This window comes from Falco naumanni, chromosome 2 (assembly GCF_017639655.2).
Source record: "Falco naumanni isolate bFalNau1 chromosome 2, bFalNau1.pat, whole genome shotgun sequence".
Classification (NCBI taxonomy): Eukaryota; Metazoa; Chordata; class Aves; order Falconiformes; family Falconidae; genus Falco; species Falco naumanni.
Genome location: NC_054055.1, coordinates 81,545,101 through 81,562,674, shown reverse-complemented (window position 1 = coordinate 81,562,674; position 17,574 = coordinate 81,545,101). Strand labels below are relative to the sequence as shown.

Below are 17,574 nucleotides of genomic sequence, written 5' to 3'. Positions count from 1 at the left end.
TTGGTGCTAAATGCTCCCTTCTTTTCCCAGCCAGGTTCGCTCATCAGTGATATCTAAGAAAGGACTTGACTTCAGTGGCACCTTCGGTAAACACTGTGCATTTCTTTAACCTCTGTATGCAAGGGAACAGATACTTGAGAAATCCAACAGCTAGATAGATGGAGCTTACTGCATAGCCCGGCAGCAGCTCTCATATCATTTAAGCACTGCACTTGCAACGGACAGAATCGCCACCAGCACCACAAGACATTTAAGCAGTTTTGCATGCTCATCATGCAAAACCAGCCAACAAACCTCTAAGAACCGCACTATCTGCATGCCTCTGACTTACTCCCAAAGTTACGCTACAGGCGTGAGAAATCTTTTCCTTAATGGTAACACACAGCTTTAGGATGTTGCAGATGTAAAGCACCCCTGCCCAGGCACTATCGATGGCCTGCTTGCCTGTGTTGCTCATGCTCTCTGCTGCTAAGCTGTGGGACTAGGTGGCTGAAAACACACATGCCCACTCCTGTGGCTGGGGCTGGAAAAATCTCCATGGTCCATTGGATCCATTTAATGAGTCCATTTTCCCTGTGACAGAGGACCCCAGACCTCCAGGCAAGGGAGCAGGAAGCAACATGCCTCTCCCTGGAAGGAGAAGGGTGGAGGGGATAGCCCATTTTAGCCTGGTTTAGTGCTCACAATGTGGGTGCTCTGGAGGTCTTGTAGATTTGGTGGGTAGCACCATACTGACACCCCCAAACAATGCTCCTCAGCTGACAGCAAGTTTCAAGTACAGTAGGGCAGAATTCCCCATAGGCATGGTTTTGAAAATCACTTTGCTTACATATATATGTATATACACCCCCCCTCCCCCCCCCCCCCCCCATATATCTCTCTATCTATATATATTTTAAAAACATGCACAGGACATAACCGCAATTTCCAGGATAGCAGTTGTAGTCCTGAAGAAATATAATTTTAACCCAGCAATTATGCTAGTATTTGGAAAGAAACTGTCCATAGAACATTAGCATTGTAATCACAGAAAAGGTGGGAAGTGGAAGCCAGGAGAGTACGGACTCCACGATTTACGAGTAATGCCACAAGGCTGGGCTGGACATAATCAATGTTCTTCTCAAATCAGCTCATTATTTATTCCATCCCACTGCAGTTTGCACACCTATGCAATTGCTATACAGTATCTCCAGTCTCACAAATGTGTAGTAAAATTTGCATTTTGACAGAAGCATGAATCTTCCTTTTTTTCAGGTCACGTGGCAGGAATATCTAATCTCTTCCCTTTCCACAAAAGTAATTGATGCCAGCTAATTTTTCCTCTTGAGCTCAGGCACAGATTATCCAATACAGAGTAACAAAAAAGTTAAAATGAACATTTTGTATATACTCTTTTCAAAAAGGACAGGCAAAAAGAAATAATTCTTCCTAGTTTTTAACTGGCTTGGAACAGATTCTTCTTGGCTTGCATTTAACTTCATAAATGCTAGAGAAATTCTATCTGTGATAGATCTTTGGTTTCTCCTACTTCTCTTTGCAGATTACTGTTACTGCTTCACAAACACCTTGAATACTGGGAGGCATTGTTGCACCAACCAGCCTGGGTGCTGACACAATTCTCATGGCTCCAACAGGCCAGGAGAAGCTCAGAGAGCAGGGGCTGAAGCGCAGTAACCCACCTTGCACCCAGGCTGGCCCCAGACTCCCCCTTACAGACTCCCGCTTCACTTTATGTGAAGGTGGGCAAACACAACAATATAAGTGTGTATTGTGAGACAGAAATACAACCCAGGTTTTTAGTTTGAGTAAAAAAAAAAACCAAACAATAAAACCCACGCATCAAAAGAAAGTAAACACTCCAGTTGCCTAAAATTATGAAAGAGGACTGAGCCTAACACTTTATATATAATCCATTACAAACATCTAATTAAGCACAGAAACAGCTGAAACTGTAAGTTGCCTCAGTGATGACTTCCCAATATAGCTGAAAAAAGGGCATTTTTATCGTTTTGAATACCTGACAACTTTTGCCCCAATTATCTGGAGGTCAAGTCAAGATTTAACCACCAGGAAATCACATTCTGCATCTAGCAACTCTATTATTTTCAGTCCTTCCCATGGAGCAAATGCTGATACTGGTGTTTTCCCCTCAAATGTAAGCATTTTCAATTCCTCTCGCAAAGAAAGATTTTATTTTGCCTTAATTACTTCTGGTTTCAATAGAGCTAGCAGATGCAGCAAGACTATTTTCTTCATTTCAACTAGTTCATTCAAAGTTGAAAACCCGACTGGGAGTTGAAAAACGAAAGAGCTTCTTGCAATCTCCGAATAAAAAACAGGTGGGAAAAAATGAGGTCCCTGAATTTTAATAGGGCCAGACTTTCCCTGGTACTTAATGTCTTTTTTCCCCTGTAATAGACTTCTGTTCTTAAAGTGAACACATTCTGGCTGTGACTACTCTCTTTAGTGAGAGTAATACTGTTCAGAATAGATTTTCAGAATAATTCAATATCCTTCCAAAGCCTTTCATTCTTTCTGAAGTTATTAAGGCCAGATAGTTTGCCTGCACAGGTGAAAATGCATTTTTATGAATACAAAAATCTGAAGCTACAATTATGATTGGTACCATAAAACATAATTTGGTCAGATTTATGTCTAGATGCCAAAAGCAACACTTCTAAAGTGCTAAAAATGAATGCTACGGGGAAAACACCAATACGTATTTGAAGAGTAACAGCTATATAGTTTGTCATCACCTTGACTCCCTACTTTCTAACTTGAGATCAACATCTGCTTTGCATCTGGTAATTCTCTCACTAAGTCCCAAAGTTTAATCAGGTTAAAAAAAAGTTTTGTTTATTTTAAAAAGACAGGTTAAAATATAACTATTTCAGTAAGAAACTTTTGTATTTCTATATTTCAATGCAGGGATTTACAATTTGCCAGACAGTTTGCTGGAGCACCCTTTCTTGAATCACCTGCTCTGATTTATACAAATCTTAAGTTGCTAAAAGTTTCAGAATGCCTCCACCCTCATCGAAAAGAGAGGTTTGCTGACAACAAGTGGCCAGAGCACCAGGCAGCTAGTAGCTAGCTGAACTGGCAAACAACAAAGTAATTAGCCACATTGACATCTTTAAAATATTAAGATTTTTTTTCTAGATAGTCCAAATAAATTTCATAATACCAGTAATCCAGTAATCTTCAGAGAATAGCAAAGGGTCTAAAGAAGTACAAGTTAAATATAGTATGGAAAGGCACCATTCTGAAAACGTCGCCTGCTTCCTGATGAGTGTATGGTTTCCTCAGTGACAAAGGTGCACAGCTCCCAGCTGTCCCTTGGAGTTACTCCCCTGAACGGAGGAACACTTTCCAGAATGAGCCATACAACCACAGAACAGAAAGCCTGACACATGGAACTGCCACTAATGAGGTCAACAGTAAGTCCAGTCCAAGAACTGCACAGGAAGAGCACAAACGTCCCTCAAAACAAGAGCTTCCCTGCATCCCTATGGAGCCAAAGGCAGGGAGGATGCCCGAACTCGATTCTCAGGTGTAGCTAAAAAGAAAGGCAAGATAGTAGCCTTGAAATGCAGATAGCTGAAAAGCTGAAGGACTAAGGTGGAATACAGGAACAAAACAGCACAAGGAAGCAGACATCACCACCACACCATGCTCCTTCCTGCAACCTAGTTTGAACTCACAATGTGAACAAGTCTTCCGTCCATCACTCTCCATCTCCATGCCAGTATATTTAGTGTGCGATTTCCCTCCCCTTACTACATGCAACTAACACAAGTTATTTATGTGTCAGAAGAAGTCCTCATTACTTTAATTTTTCACCCTACTTCCTGAACCCACAGAGTAAGACTATCTGGTGTTCGGACATCAGTTTGATACCATGCCATGGAGATATAGTTAATGCCACTATATCACCACCTGGATTTAGTTGGCTGGAAGAAACTTACTAACTGCTAGAAAACACTCTAAACTGGGCTATTTGTTTCCTCACTTGCTGGGCGCAGGAAGGAAGCCACATCCACACACATCCACACCCACTGGTGCAGCTCTCTTCAGCTCTGCCCTGCGTGTTGGCTTCCTTCCACCAGATCCACTCCCAGAAGATGAGCAAAGCAATCACAAAAGCAATTGGTCAATCCAAAAATTTCTCAGACACATCAAGAAGATAGTAAACCTAAAATATCCCTGACTTATTTTGTCTCCTTTTCCATGTAAATGACCGTTTTCAGAAGTGTAGCTTCTGTTATTGATCTCTCAAGACAAAGGTTTTGGTTTTAATTCTCCTCTCGCCATGACAATGTGTACCAAGTAGAAAGATGGTCTGTTCAGTAAAGTGCATTTGATGCTATTTCTGAACACAAGATACAAAGTAGTATCCTAATGGTTTGTGAGTTTTATTTTTACAGTAATTTCCCAAGAACTCCAGTTCCCTTCAATTTTCTGTCATTACAAGCCACTTCCGCAGCTGTGTTTTCTGCTAAAAAAAATTTCTGAAGGACTATTGTATTTTAAGAACAACTTTTCTTTTCCCCTGACGTGTCATACTATCATTTCTAGCTACTTCTCTCCGCAAAGATTCTCCCTCTCATCTGTGTTAATGCCGTCAGAGTGTAGGTATCAAGAATACTTTTTTGTCATCTTACCTACTTCCATATACACAGCCAGTTAAGTCTCCTCAAACTTTCCCTGGATGACAGTTCCTGTGAGCATTTGATGATCTTTGATACACATCTCACAATTTTGCTTTTCAGCTTCTAGTTTTACAAATAAATTGGACGGTGAGAAAGTGAACAGAATACATGCATGACAGTGATGTGGGAGAAATGATCTTTGAATAATTACCAATGAACATATATTTCAGACCATACAATAAGCAGGAGAAGGAGAGCCACCCCAGATGCTGACAGTGTCTATTTTCCTGGCAGACTCAAATGCAGGATCAGAGATTAGCTCTTCACATAGACAAAGCCAAACCATGGACACCTGCATATGGTTTGATTCTCTACTTTCCAGGCAAAAAGGACATCAACAAAGAAAACCTATGGACTGCCTCCAGGTTTACTTTGGTTTCAAGGCCACCAAACTTCAGATATTTGCTATGCATTGTGAACTGGCCTCTCCGAAGAAGCAGCCTCCAGAAAAGCTGACCTATCATTCATCTCTGGACACAGACTAATAAGAAGGCATCTCAGTTCCCCAGATTTTGAATACGTAAGAAGTTATCTTGGGATGCCATGTCACAAAGCCCAACCACTGACAGAGCCACTCACCATCTGCCTGGCTGCACAACCAAAGATGGCCAGTGCAAAGGCAGACATTACTGGATCCACTCCACAGTCATCGCGATGGGCATGCAGAAGACAGCCATCACAGGTGTAGTCTCTGTATTAGGGGCCTAAGTCCTCCCAGGGAACACACTCACCCAGTGAGAGCTCACAAGGGTCTAACACAGAAGAGCCCAAACACAAACGCTGGGAAGATCAAAACCTTCTCACCAACAACAGCCCCTCACATTCCCAGAACTCCTTCTGAAAGGAATTAACAGCAAAGCTCACTCCTCACCAAGGCTTCCTTTCTCTCTTTCCAGACATTAAAAGATGACACTGATTCGTACTGCTCCTAGCTGTATTAACAACGTATGAACAGTGGTGCAGCACTGGAACAAGTTGTCCAGGGAGGCTGAGGAAACTCCATCCTTGGACGTTTTGTAAACCCAACTGGACAAAGCCCTGAGGAACCCAACCTATTTGTGAAATATGACCTGCTGAAAGCTGCCTCAAACACAAACGGCACACTCCAGAGGTCCCACCCAACTATATTAGTCTATATTATTATCTTTTTGTAATGAATGCTTGTAAAATTACAAGCCCATAATTACAGTGTCTATAGAAAAAAAAAAGATACCAAGACCTCATATTTGACCATGGGAAGCCAATCTGAGACTTCTTTCCTCCTTGAAATGTTATCAAGTAAGCTCTACAGGAAAGCAGGCAACACACTTTGAGCAATAATAATTAAGACCAAACTGCCTGAGTTTTCACTCCACTTCCTAGGTGGTTTTAGGTGGTTTTTGCAGCCTGCAGTGAGCTTTATGTTGCCATGGCTACTCTCGGAAGCATTTCACCCCTCCTTTAAAACTAATCACATCACAGCTGCAGTATAGACATGGCCTATCAGGTAACTCAGCCACAGATTCATTTTTCCCTCTACCAGCTCTCCAAATCTAACATTTGATTTGAAGCAAGTTCATCCTTAAGACAGATGCAAGTTTAAGTATTACTTAGAGCATTTGCTTCTCTACTCAAGTTCTTTGCTAGCATTAAAACGATGGGTCTCTCTCACAGTGTCTTCCAAGTTTCAGTGTTAAGTCACATCTCTTTCATATCAGTCTGACATCATTTGTTTGCAAAGGGCATCCAAATCAGCCATGGGGACCAAGTGCCTGTGGAGCTGCACTGTTGCACATCCCCAGTGAAATGGAACAGTGCCTTCCTCTCCAGACTAGAGGTCTGTGGCAGAGCAATCACTGCAACGGGCACGATCAGCAAAGTCCCTAAGGTCAACTTGGTTTGTGTTCAAGGGTAAAAAAAACCAGTCTGCAGCACTGACGGCTGCTCTTCCAGTCTTTCCTCCAGCCTTTAATGTTTTATGTTTCTCCTAAGCTCCAACCAATATATAGGTATCTATTTAGTTTATACATTAACAGTTGCTCTGGCTGCAGAGAAAAGCTTGAGTAGCCAGCTACTCATCATTAGAATGCTGCCCTGCTGAAGAAAGCAATTTAGCAAGTAGTTCCAAAACCCTGGTTTCCTACAGAATTGTATTTTAGTGTTGGTGGATGCTTTTGCAAGCTCGCATTCATGTAGAGACCCAGATATCAAAAAAACACCCAACTTTATGTCACGTTTCCCTAAGGTGAGGCTCTAAGCAGCACCTTTCTCTTCTCCCTGGCTACCTCCGTGAAACTTGTAGGATTCTAGTTATTTTGAAGACACCCTCACTGGCCCCTGCCAGCCAAGCGTGGCTGGAAACCCCTCAATCGGTTCAAAACATATCACTAAGTGGAGGGACATATATAAAGGCATCTGAACAGCACAACACAATATTATTTCCATAGTGAAGCAAGCTGAAAAACTGCCAAGATCAACCTCTTCAGGTCATCAAATTTAAACACACAGCAATGCTATGCTAGCCTGGATAAACTCATGGTTTCTGCACATAGGCATAGTCACAAAATTCTTTGGATAATGAGTTTTTATATATTCATGACTTCCATGTTTGCAGATCCACAATCAGCAGTCACAGCACAACCCACTGAAATCTACATTGAGAACCCTGCTCAAGACTTCAACTTCTCCACAAATTCCTGATTTGAATACTCTACGCTCTTAAAATTGCATGGTTTGGTGCTACGGGTGCGTTAAGGCGACGCTGGCCGTTTTAATCTCTAGGCACTTATCTCATAGTCAAGTATCAGCCGATGTAGGACACCTATCTTCTCAATGCTTCAGTTTAAGCTGCCTAAATAAAGCAGCTGAGCATACACAGCAGCTTTTACACAAACATGGTGGTATTTCAAGCACAGCAGCCCATATATTATAGGCACATTATCCACAGATAATAGATGTTAGATAGAAATACATCATGTCGCGCTTCATGTGTCAAGTGATAAGCTGTACAGATGCACCCGGAGAACGGACCCGCTCCTCTGCCAGGCTCGGGCCCCTTCTTCCTCTGCCTGCCCTAACGGCGGCGCAGACGGCTGCACGTCACAGCCCTGACAACCTGCCAGCCAACACACAACGCTCCTCTCCCCCAGCATTTTGAGACAAGCATCAGTGAAGTGGACTAGCATTTAGATACACGAGTCATACATTAAGTATAGATGAAATATTTTTTAAATCTCTGTCCCAAGAGTTCCTCACCCACGAGAGGGCCCGCTCTCCCCTTCAGCCAGCATGGACAGCAGGGCCCACCAGCAGAGCGGTGCCCTTCACCTGCCCTGCTGCTCCCCTCAGGGTCAGGGAACTGGTGCAGGAACGCTTATGGACAACCTGGCTACTTATTTTTGCCTATTTATCTCCCTTGGGAGTCAATCTTTCTTTAAAACAATATTTCAATAGGCAGTCACCATGCAGTCTTTTGCAGTGTTACTCTGAAAAAAATGAACTCAGACCAAGCACTAAACTGACAGAAGCAGGGCTTAAAGCTCATGTTTGACCAGTTCAGCATTTACACCATAGCACCTCCCAGAGCACTTCACCACCCCCAGGGCCAGCGGCTCCGGACTGCCCACCAGCAGGGGAACAACCTGCCCCCACTGTGTGCGGATCACCCCTCCAGCACCTAAAAATTATAGGAACCTCCAGGTTATTCTGCCTAAAATGACAATACATTCACTCCAAAAATACAATGATGGGAAATACTAATGAAATCCAACTGAAGATGAAGACAGACCTCATTAGAGATCACATGCTAAACTATTGCTTCAAACACCTGAAAGAGAGCAAAGCACAATTACAAAAATTAATAAGCAAATAAATCAATGGGCAATGAAACTACACAGCTCATTAAAACTGCTGGAATATACATGCCAGTCTAGCATAGGCCTCCCCTCTCTCAATCTGCCTCAAAAAATGTTAAACTATTGCAGTACAAAATACAACAGTAGCCAAAACTCTGATCTGAATTATTTTGCTCTTAGCTTTAAGTATATTAATGAAATCAAAACATTCATGGCAAGTTCAGGTGTTTTGACACATCACTCAAGCTACAAAGCAGTGCTAGGAACATGGTAAGATCACAAAGTTGGCTTAAGTTCTAATAAAAAGTACACCAATTAATCAAAAACTAAATACATGTTAGTATTTTGAGCTCCTTTGGTGGCCAGAAGCTGAAACTTGGAAGGCAGATTTAGCAACAGGAGAAAAAGAAAGGAAAAGGCATTTGATTCAAACATTTTGTAGCTGGAAATGGGTCAATTAAAAACCACAAAAAATTACAGCTGAAGATTCTTATGTGTTTAACCCATAAGGTTAAGGTGTTAAGGAATGTTATGTTAAGGGTGTTAATAAGGTGTTAAGAGATGACATGTATACACAGAATGATACATCCATTATTTACGTGCTACCAATGTGTTGATTGGTGAAAAAGGACAATTCCCTTAGGGTCTCCTGTTGTAGGGAGAATTCAACCAAACAAACTCCCTGAGTCAGTAAGGACTGACCAAAAAAGAAAATGTCATGTCTCATGCTCTTGTAATTTCTGTGGACTTTAGTTTTGCAACTACAGATTCTGCACTGGATTGCTGCAGTGTATCTTGTGAGGTATTCATACCTGATACCACAACGAGCCTATGTGAGGAGACATAGACGGGTAGACGTGTGTGAGCGCTGTGGACTATCCCCTAAACAGTTGCCTGTAACTTCATGAGGCTGTTACAGTGGTGGTTCCTTGCACATCTTTCACTGCTGCCCGAGCACCAGCCCTCACATATTTAAGCAATTTGTTTGGGTCTTTTTTTCTCAGGGGTGGCGGACGGCAGATGGAAAGGCCATGCTAGATTTCCTAGGTCATTTCTGAGGTTAGTGGTGTGCTTGCTTTGAGCAGGGAGCAAGGGACCCAGCCCCAGGCCTGCAGGGTGCCACATAAATCCCAGAGGAACAAAGACTCCTCGCTTCCTTAGATGAATTTCTTAGAGTACAAACTAAATTTAGCCCAGAAGGTGACCAAAATACATCCTGTCCAGCAAGCTAATAAGGGTGCTTCAACCCAGGGAAGCAAACGATCACAGATGGAATTACAGGGAAAAAAAGTTAATCTCCCAATATGCAAAGTTGATTCCCTGCTGAACTGGTGATCTCTGATCTTAATCACCCCAGCTCTGAGGATATTCTAAGAGAACTGCAGCAGCCAAGCTAACTCATTTAAGAAAAAAATAAAAAAAGATAATAAAAATTAGTCTCTCAAGATCTACAAAGCAGACTTATGTTAAAAAAATAATAAACTGTTATCAAAGTCAGCTTTCTTCAAGCATCAATAAATGAAAGGGTTAAAGATACCCAAACCAACAAAGCCAAAAAAGCACTCTGAGGTACTCCCTTTACATCTCAACTGTATCTAATCAGAGAGGTTTGAATGAGCTTTCTTTTCACAAGCAAGTAGATGATGTCATTAATTTTCTCCTGAACCTTGAGGTTGTTGAAGAAGAGGATCTGACCTAATACCAGTTAATTCCTGCTGTGTGCGGAATTGTAATCTCTCCTGCAAAACAGATCTGACCTGGATTCAAGTCAAGAATTTTAAGAGTGAACAAAAGCGGGGAGGTGGGGGGTGTGTGGGGAGGGGGCTGGGAGAAGAATTAAAAGACAGATATACTGCGATGCCTACGTATAACACATACATTTATATTTGTATCAATACAAAAGCATAAATGATATCGGATGCATATACTACACCCCAATATTGAGTCAAGACATGCAGAATTAATTAAAAACTACAGTTTGTTCACGCATATATTTACGACACGTACTTTCTCTGGTAAAAGAACCATTTAACAGGACAGCTGTTAACATCCTTAAGCTTTATATTCCCTGTTTTTCAACATTAAAACTAAAGTCACATACATATGTCCCATTTTGTTGAACGTTTTGAGGACTGAAGAGGATAGTATTCACATACATATCAATTTCAGCTGCCCCGCTATATAGCTGAGAGCTTACATATCTGCAGAGATTCACTGTAAAGTTTTATACCTAAATAAATTCATATTAGAAGTGTGCGCATAAACACACAAAGGATTGTAAGCTTGTAAATAACACAGGCATAACTGCCTGAAGGAAGTACTTGGCAAAAACAAAGCCACGATGATCACCCCACAGATTTTCATTTATTTGTCTCTTCATCAGCTTACAAAACAAACAAACAAAAGAACCCGCTTGCTCTCAGCAACCCACTTGGAGACTTGATCTCAGCAATATCACACCCCTTGGAAAGTCTTCCAATCGTAGCCATAATAATTACAACTCCAGCAGGCTTTCCCTTTTACAAGTTGAAGTGACATATAATTTTTTCCACTAAAACTAGTCAACAGATTGCACTCCAGTTTCTAAATGTTGCTATTTGCTCCAGACGGAGTTCTAAGAAGTTCCAAGATATCTTTTGGCGATATGTCTTGGACATATGTAGAGATGTGTAGAATGAAGCCAGCCCAGAAATCTAAAGCAGCCCCTGCACTGCTCTTACTCTTCCCAAACCCACGCAGGCCCATCACTGCATCCTCCTTCAGCACAGCAAAAATAACAGGTATGCCCAGGCTCCCTGTCCCACTGCTTCATGCCACCACCCTCCCAGGTCCCAGCTTGCCCCCAAGGGGAAGCAACCTGCTGAGCTCTGGGTAAGGGGCAGGGGTAGGGGGGAACTACAGCAGTCCTCAATTTGCACCTGCCTGAAACATTTCTTTTGAAGTGCTGAAGACACAGGTGTCCCACAAACACCCTAACGCATAGTAAGCCTGTCACAGACTAATTTTGAAGTTGCATGCCAAGAGAGACAGCCATAAAAATGCTAAGCAAGAGCATGCAATAAGAGGAAAAACAGTTTTAAAAGGCTCTCACAACAAACTGGAAAGACACAATCACCATTCTACCCAACAGATGTTATGGCATCCTCAGACACTATGCTCTCAGCTGAATAAAAACATACAAAACCACCAACTGCAGCAAAACTGAATTTCATGACAAATAAGCAGGGCATCAGCCAAAATCAGGGAAGGTATCTGTCCCAGACACACATTAGTAAGTACATCAGCCCTCGAGAGCACGTTCAAAAGGACCACCAGTCTCCAGCTTACCCCAAAAAAGCATTTTAAAGGACAAGCCACCATTGCAATCACAGCACAAAATCCAACTTACCAATACAAGTAATAGGCTAAAGCCAGGGCGATGAGTGTAGCACAGATCCCAGCTAGCAAGCATATACCCGACTGGGTTATCAACATCTTCCTGATTTGTTATTGATTAATAAAACCCCAAAAAGGAGGAGGAGAAATGGAACTGCAAAAACGGACGATGTGGGTCTTGTCTAGAAAAGCAAATCAGTCTTGACATGGAGGAGGATTATGATGACAAAAGCACATCGAGGTAAATCTGGAAGTGCTGCCACTACTAAAACTGCCTGCATAGTAGCAGGAAAAAAAAGCAGCTGGGTGTCCTCTCCGTTACATGGTTTCATAAAGCACCAAACTAAAAAAGCCCTTCTTACCTCAAGAATGAAGGTATGACTGGGGCATATGTGAACTAATATTTAAAATAGGTAATACTTCTCAATAAATATTACTGTCAGGTGGTGTTGCTGACAAACCAAGCTTTTGCTCTAATCCGGTAATCTGCTTAGAGCAAATTACCAGGCTACAATCAGCGGGATTCGCTCATGTGGTGAGGTACGTATGTTCAGCACTGCCGCTCGACACTGTTTTTTTTAAGAGCCGACAAAAGATTTTAACAAAACCAGGATTTTAACACAAAGGAACCTCCCACCCCACCAAAGCCTGTCCCTTCCCTACAAAGGGCAAACAAGGCTTGAGAGAATGTCACAACAGAAAAAGGGTTTGGTCTGCCCTGCAAGGACTGCACTGTGGGTGCAGAAGCACCACCTGCCTTTGCAACGCAATAAGGGACGTCTTTGAACCTGCACAGGCTAAAGAAAGGGACTCTGCAGGGAGCTGTGGAGCAGGCTCCCAGTTGCTCTTCTTGGAGGGGTCTGGGGACTCCACTGCCCTTACCCCTTCTCTGCAGGTCTCAGGGGAGAGCTCTACCCAACCAAGGCAACAGAATTTTTTTCTCTCTTTCTCCCTGCTCCAAATTCAGGGCTTTCGGAAGGCCTAAGCCACAGCAGGCACACTCCAGTGGCTTGGTTAACAAAAAGGAGATACCAAAGCCTCAAGAGGAAAGAAATAAGGTGCCAGTAGTTACACCTTACCCGGGCAGCAGGAACACCATGCCACCAGCGTGATTAAGGCTCAAGGGCCCATCCAGCTGTTCTGCACCATGATCTGGGCAGTCCAGATAAAGAGAGACTTGAGACTGCATCCACACAGGGACACAAAAGTAGGACCAAAGAGTGTGATTCCCACTCACCTGCCATTACACCAACCCAGCCCTTCATGCAGGTGCAGTTTGCATTGGCTAACTGATCCTCACCTGGTAAGAATTAGGCCGCTAAAAGAAACAGGAAGAAAAAAAACCCCAGACAAAATCTAGCTTAAATGCCAGAGACAAACTGAAGTGGTAGTCACAATCCCCTGACATTCCCATTTTCAGACCAAACTTCAGCAGCAGCACTACAGAAAGCTACAACACGCTACTAGCTCCTTTTAAACCTTTGGCTGCCCTGTAAGTAGAGTCACAGAGATTTTAGGATTGTTCAATAAAATGGAAAGAGACAGTACAAAAACACTTAAGATACAACAAATGGAAAATTTTTACAATCAAAGAAACAGACAATACTTGGAATTGTTTGGCCAAAAAGGAAAAAGAGGCTGTGAATTTTAAAATCACAGCCAAATAGGAGATTTTATCCGGTATGAAGTTGAGCAGAACTGGTTGGAAAAAGAATATAAAGTTGCTCCGAGTTTAAAAGCACAGACAAGATAAATACAACATACTCCAGACAGTGTGATGAATAGGGTCCAGTGGAAACCAGCTTCTTAGCCAGAACAGAAGTGTCACAGCATTCATGAATTAAAGGAGAATTTCAGGTACTCTCTATGCACCAAGTCAACAGGTCCTCCTGCCCTCTTACATCCTGCACAAAGTCCAGGTCTATTGTAAAACCTTTTCTAACCTCACCTACAGCTCTACCCCATTTCTCAAGCTACACAGATAAAAGTCTTACTACTATCAACATCTTGAAGGAGATAGCTTCCAACTAATTCCTTGCTTGAGGATAATCAGTTTGTGAGCTCCAAATGAATTTTTATGGATTATGTTCCCCGATATCATTTTGCAACTACTCACATTGTTTGTTCTCAACTATGGAAATAAAATTATATTAAAATAAACCCCAAAACCTGTCAAATACACATGTAGTTCAAAGATGACAAGAAGGTTCCAAAGTCTGTAAACTGGTACTTGAAATGTTTTTGTAGATGAAGCTCAGTCACCAGTTTTCAAGACTGCTAATCAACATTTATGCAGTGCAAAATATTTTTTACAGAAAATGCATATAATGTAATATGACTAGGCACAGGACAGCCTTGGGATTTTGTAAATAAAATGCAAAACCAAAGCAGCAGTTCTCAAGAAGCCTCATTTGAAAAAAAAAATTAACTAGGATATTGCAATAATTGTATTTGGAGCAAGGCTTACTTGGCATTCTTGGTATTTCTATTATAAAAGCTATTCTAAAATTACAGTGCTGGTATTCAAACACTGATTCTATAATACCACCCCTTACATAACAAACAGAAAAGGAGTTATCTAACAGAAGCCCTATAGTACAGAATTATTTGAGTAATAGGCCACTTGTATTGAATAGATCAATGTTACATAATTATATAATGTTGCCAGTCTTTGTCTCTGATGATTAAGAAAAACTTCAGTAGTGTCTACTTATTTCTAACACTAGACAAAATGTTCCTCTTCACTCCAAGTGGCTGAATTTTCAAGGCAAGTGGGAATTCATCCTTTGTATTCAGATAAAAATAACTACAAAAGAAATTTCAGGAGTGTAAGCACATCCACACACCAAGCCATGAAACTTAAGTACCCATCTCCTAGATGGATTGTGTGAATTTGGAAAATGCTTTGTGGCACGGTTTCCTTACTTGTTAAAGCTGGGATGCAAAATAAAGGATAAACAAAAAAAAGTCTCATCTGCAATCATCTGAGATAAGTGTTATAAGAAGAATGATATACTTTGCTTTCTGGATGGAAAATTATGCAGAAAATCAACCCTCAAACATAAGAAACAGAGTGCCAACCAGGAGATGTGTCAACATGCAAATGTGCTGTGGCTGAACAAGAAGCTTCTGACTGCTGCTAAATGAAGTTTCAGCAAACACCATATGCATGCCTACAAGCCCCTACCCAAGTTCAAAGCTTTTCTTTGAAGTACTGTGTACTAACTGGGAAGAAATTAGAAGTCTATCTTCCAAGATGTGCCGAGCTGCTTTAAGTTGTAGGCATAAAACACTACTTTCTGCAAAAGAGCAGCAATATGATTTATTCTATGACTGCATCCACAGTAACACGTGAGCACCAGTTCAAGTGACCTGGCAGAAGCAAGCAGAGTCTTGGGGCTGTCCTACAGCAAACCCACCACCTCCCTCCTACCCTCTCCTGAGGCAGGCTAGGAGACGGATGCGAGACTTTGCACTTTGGCTCTGCTTGCTCATGACCCATGCTTCTGCTCCAGCATTTGCAACCACAGTCTGTACTGCCAAGATGGAAAAGCTTAAATAAAATTATTATTAAATAAACGAATGACACAGTAAAGCAAAGGCCCCAGATGATACCAGAGTTATCCACACTCTAAGAATCACAGCTGCAAAACAGAGGAGACGCAGCAGGTAAGTTTTCCCCTGCAAGCACTCTGCTATACTAAATCCAGAAATTCCCCAGAAAAGCATTTGCATTATTTCACCCTACAAATGTACCTCCAAACCGCTAACTGCTCACACTTCACCAGCCATGGAGAAAGGCTGCTCTAGAAGATAACTGAGAAGCAGAATATATGCCACTCAATTGTAACTTTATGGTCCCCAGTCTTCTTGACAGATCTGTGACAAGTGAGAACGACCAACCAGCCTACTGTCACCAGACTGACATTTGTCACATGGACAACAATACCTCCTCTAAACATTTCTTTATAGGAAGTCTACACTTCCACCCAGGTGGAAGTTGGGTTCAACCCATGAGAGAGGTGGGGATCACGTGCAGGGGGAAGCAAGATGACAGCCACCATTTCCTGAATTACCTGAGTTTGAAAGATCTCCACCACAGGGAAGACAGTGAGAGAAGTAAAACCACTAAAACCAGAAGCAGTAGGCATTCTACTGGGTGACTGACTGTCACCAAGGCAGCTTAAGGTAAAACTCCATAGTTTTGCGTTCAGGAAAGAATAACAGGTGAAAAAATGTGGCTTGGAAAACCAACAGGAACACAACCAAACTTTTCCTCAGTCAGTTCCCACGAGCCACACTGGCAGCATGAACTGCACCAGGGAGCTCGATCCAGTGGTGGCAGAGGATGTTCACGGCAATGCTGCTTCGTACAGTGCTGTGTGCAGTCTGCTATTCAAAATCCAAAGGGTAAGAAAGCAAGAAAGGCAGAACTGTACAGCAGAGCTGGGGCCCACATCACCCTGCTTCTTCCTTGTACAGGATTCAGCTTTTATTCTCTTTCCTGTCTCCTTGGCTGACATCAGCAGTGTGTTCTTACCTAAACACAACAGCTATACTTCTTTGGGATTATTTGACTGACAAATATTTCACAAGGCTGTTATCAGTCTGAATTCGTAATTATCCTTGTGGTCAGATCTCGTTTTGCATATACACAAAAGCAGGTATTTTTCTAAAATGATAGAGCAGACTATCAAGCAGACCGATAGCAAAAACAATACATGCTAGACTAAGTTTTTTGTTCTGCATTTTCAGACAAGATCACACCAGCCCCTTCTGGCTTGAATACCAGTACTGGCAGCAGCCATACACCACACTTTTCAGTGTAAATGGAACACCTGTGCCTCTCCAGACAGCAAGGGAAAAAACCCAAATCTCCCAAGCCAACCACCACAAAAAGAAAAAACCCTTCTCTCCTACAAAAAGACCACTTTTTGAACACAAAGTTGAACTGCATGCATGTGAATGTGCACTTTTGCACTTGGTGAAATCTTTGTAAGTTACAACCTTAACTCTTTACAAATACAGTATCTCACCCATTCAAAAAAAATGAACTTCTAAGTGGGAAGTCTGATTATTGTTGAAATTCCGGCTGCTGTTGGCTATTCAGCTGGGAAACTGAACAGCAGCCACTCTGCATACAGCCCATGTATTTTTAAAATCCACATAAGAGAAAGACCTGAAAAGAAACATCTAAGATTTCCCCATTTCTTAAGATCTTCCATCTCCTCCTAGCTTGGTGTCCTATTGCTAAATAGGCCTCTTGTAGCATATATTGTTAACTCAAACCACTATGAATTCTGCAGAGCAGGGGACCCTTTATGGTAACACACACAGTCTTTGAAAGATGCTGCCAACAAAGATCAGAAATCCAGGACTGGTTAGGGTTGTTGCAATTCAGTTTCATTTGTTCAGCTTCTGAACAGTAGCCTTTTAACGCAACCTTTGAGAGGGAGGTGACCTAAATATCCTTTCACTGAAGGCTGCAGGGATCCTTGAAATGACTAGCCCACTAGAAATGCATGCTTCCCTTGCACCAGCAAAATGCAGATTGCTACTTTGCATAAGGGCTGCTCCACAACTGATAGCAAAAGTATGGGAGTTTTCACAGATGCTCTCTGCTCTTTTTATCATCATCTCATGTAAACTACGCC

At 42.0% G+C, this 17,574-nt stretch overlaps 1 protein-coding gene across 7 annotated transcripts in view; it reads right to left on the bottom strand.

Annotated features, from left to right (window-relative positions):
* The window catches only part of AGPAT3 (1-acylglycerol-3-phosphate O-acyltransferase 3), a 94,096-nt gene that overhangs the window by 28,457 nt on the left and 48,065 nt on the right, over window positions 1-17,574 (bottom strand). The window contains exon 1 of one of the 7 annotated variants that reach the window (XM_040585202.1): window positions 11,934-12,109. The exons of the other annotated variants lie outside the window; for them this stretch is intronic. The gene's annotated coding sequence lies outside the window, so the exon portion shown is untranslated. Of the gene's footprint in view, window positions 1-11,933; window positions 12,110-17,574 lie in introns of those variants that run through there. 7 annotated transcript variants of the gene reach the window in all.